At 37.0% G+C, this 3,598-nt stretch overlaps 1 non-coding gene across 1 annotated transcript; it reads right to left on the minus strand.

Moving 5' to 3' along the window:
* Positions 1-312: 312 nt before the first annotated feature.
* Positions 313-419, minus strand: LOC121205451 (small nucleolar RNA R71). Its single transcript, XR_005900528.1, has one exon. It is a non-coding gene; the product is annotated as a small nucleolar RNA R71 (small nucleolar RNA).
* Positions 420-3,598: the final 3,179 nt, after the last annotated feature.

Consider the following 3,598-nt stretch of genomic DNA (forward strand, 5'->3'; position numbering starts at 1 on the left):
ACGAGACCCGAAATTGAGGCACAATAATTTGAGCTTAAGCCAATCATGTTCCAGATGCTTCAGACAGTGGGCCAATTTAGTGGAATGCCTACTGAAGATCCTCATATTCACTTAAGACTGTTTATGGAGGTGAGCGATTCTTTCAAGTTTGCCGGAGTACTCGAAGATACAATACGATTAAAGTTATTCCCATATTCGCTAAGGGATAGAGCTCGATCCTGGTTGAACTGATCACCACCAAATTCCATTTCAACATGGAAAGAGTTAGCAGAAAGATTCTTCATGAAGTATTTCCCGCCTAGCAAGAATTCTAAGTTGAGGAACGAGATCACTGCTTTCCAATAAATGGATGATCAGTCCTTGTATAAGGCATGGGAAAGGTACAAAGAATTATTATGAAAGTGCCCTTATTACGGAATCCTTCACTTCATCCAACTTGAGATGTTTTATAATGGTCTCAATGCTAACACAAGGATGGTAGTGGACGCTTCTAATAATGGTGCTTTCCTTTCTAAGTCTTATAATGAGGCTTATGAAATCATTGAGAGAATTTCCAGTAACAATTATCAATGGCCAATGAATCGTGTAGCGTTAGGAAGACGAGTTGTTGGTATACATGAAGTGGATCCATTTACTTCACTAGAATCTCAGGTATCTTCGATTTCCTCAATGCTTGAATTTTTTTACCACTAATAGGTTTAATACTTTTTTAGCCCAGCCACTCAATCAATTTGAAAATACAGCCTATGTCTATTATGGGGAAGGGCATTTGTTCGAAGAATGTCCATCAAACCTATAATCCGTGTATTACATGGGTAATCAGAAACCAGAATCAATGAAGGCAAGGACTACAATCCAATTTTTATAACCCATCTAAGCAAACCACCTTAATTTCTCTTGGAGTAACCAAGTGGTTGGAACCAGTAACATTTATGCCCAACTTAAACAGACCCAACCACCTGTTTTTACCTAGCAATTTTAAAAGCAACCTCAAGCTAAAGCTTCTAATGGCTTGGAAAACTTGTTGAAGGCATACATAGCAAAAAATGATGCCTTAATCAAAAGCCAAATAGCCACATTGAAAAACTTAGAAAACCAAATGGGCTAGCTTGCCACTGAACTCAGAAATCGTCCACAAGGTGCTTTGCCTAGTGATATGGAGAATCCAAGAAATTCGAGGAAAGAGCATTGTAAAACATTGACATTGAGGAGTAGAAAGACATTAAAGCCCAACACTGTCTAAGTTGAAGATGAGGCAGCTGATGCTCTAGACTCAGTGAAAGTTTAATCGAGTGTTAAATTTCCAGCTTCATCGGAACTAGAATCTACAAAATCTGATAAGGTAACTTTTGAACCAATTAATTCTAATGAACTAACAACTTCATTCGATGCAAAATTACTTTAGAAGATAAATAAACCAATTCTAGTAAAGAAGCCTCCACTACCCTACCCTCAAAGACTTCAGAAGCAGAAGTAGGGAGTCAAGTTCAAGAAGTTTCTAGATGTACTCAAGCAAATTCATATCAACATTTTGTTGGTAGAAGCCCTTGAATAAATATTGAATTGTGTCAAATTCATGAAGGATATCCTATCTACGAAACAAAGATTTGGGTAATTTGAGATGGTAGCCTTAACAAAGGAATGCCATACATATCTTTAAGATAAACTACCCTCAAAATTGAAAGATCCTAGATGTTTTACCATTCCTTACAACATTGGAGCAACTTATTGAGTTAAGGCACTATGCGATTTGGGTGCAAGCATCAACTTGATGCCCATGTCCATAATCAGAAAGTTGGGGATAGGTGAAGTTAGACCTACTACAGTTACACTTCAATTAGCATATCAATCTTTAGTACATCCAGAAGGAAAAATAGAGTATGTTTTGGTACGCGTAGAAAAATTTATTTTTCCTACTGACTTTTTTATTCTAGAATTTTAAGTAGATAAAGAGGTGTCAATCATCCTAGAAAGGCCTTTACTAGCAAATGGAAGGACCCTTATCGATGTGTAGAAGGGCGAACTTACTATTCGTGTTCAAAATGGTCAGGTAACATTTAATGTTTTTAAGTCTATGCGATTTCCTGACACACTTGATGATTGTTCTACAGTATTCGATTTAGAGGAATTAATCATGGAAAAAGAACTAAACTATGTTGAGGATCCATTGGAGCAAATTTTGACGTTAGACCCTTCAAGTGATGAAGAGGGGGATGAATACTTCGTTTTTCTAGAAGCTAATCAAAGGGGATATAAACTGCAATCCCACTTTAAGTCTTTGGAGTTAGAGAATAGGGATTATGCCAAACCAAAAGTGTCAATTGAAGAGCCACCTAAACTAGAACTAAAGGTACTTCCCTCACATTTAAAATATGTCTATTTAGGTAACGCTTTTACTTTACCTATGATTGTTTCAGCAGAACTGACCGAAGAGCAAGAAGAGAAACTCATCCTAGTGTTGAAACAGTTCAAGAAAGCTATTAGATGGACCATAGCTGATATTCATGGCATTAGTCTGTCTATATACATGCACAAGATCTTCTTGGAATATGGTGAGAAAGGGACGATTGATGGACAACGAAGATTGAACCCCATCATGAAGGACGTGGTAAAGAAAGAAATTATGAAGTGGTTAGATACGAGTATAATTTACCTCATCTCAGACCGTTTGTGGGTAAGTCTGATCCAGTGTGTACCAATGAAAGGAGGTATGATGGTCGTAGAGAATGAAAACAATGAGGTAATACCAACCAGAATCGTTACGAGATGGAGAATTTGCATAGGTTACCGGAAGCTGAACAAGGCGACAAGGAAAGATCATTTTTCTTTACCATTCTTGGCCTAGATGTTGGATAGACTCGCGGGGCGAGACTATTAGTATTTTCTTGATGGATACTTGGGGTGTAATCAGATTACAGTAGTGCCAGAAGATCAACATAAAACAACATTCACATGCTCGTATGGTAAATTTGCATTTAGACGTATGCCATTTGGTTTATGTAATGCACCTGCTACATTTCAAAGATGTATGATGTCTATTTTTAGTAACATGGTTGAGAAGTATTTGGAAGTGTTTATGGATGATTTTTCAGTATTTTGAGATACATATGAAAATTGCTTACACAATCTAGCCAAGGTAATAAGGCGACGTGAAGAAACAAACCTTGTACTCAATTGGGAAAAGTGTCATTTCATGGTACGAGAAGGTATTGTTCTAGGGTATTGGATAACGAGACATGAAATCAAGGTAGATAAAACAAAGGTATGTGTTATTGAGAAACTTCCACATCTAACAACTGTAAAGGGTGTTAAGAGCTTTTCGGGCCACGCCTATTTCAATCGAAGATTTATCAAGGACTTCTTCAAAATTGCTAAACCCTTATGTAAATTATTTGAAAAGGACACAATGTTCAAATTTGATGAGGAGTGCTTAAAAGCTTTTAATGATTTGAAGAATCGGTTAGTTTTAGCACCCATCATTATCACACCAGACTGGGAATTACCTTTTGAATTGATGTGTGGTGTAAGTAACTTCGTGATAGGAGCTATCATGGGCCAGCAAAGGAATAAAGTTTTTCATCCCATCTACTATGCAAGT

Source organism: Gossypium hirsutum, chromosome A08 (genome assembly GCF_007990345.1).
Source record: "Gossypium hirsutum isolate 1008001.06 chromosome A08, Gossypium_hirsutum_v2.1, whole genome shotgun sequence".
NCBI classification, from domain to species: Eukaryota; Viridiplantae; Streptophyta; class Magnoliopsida; order Malvales; family Malvaceae; genus Gossypium; species Gossypium hirsutum.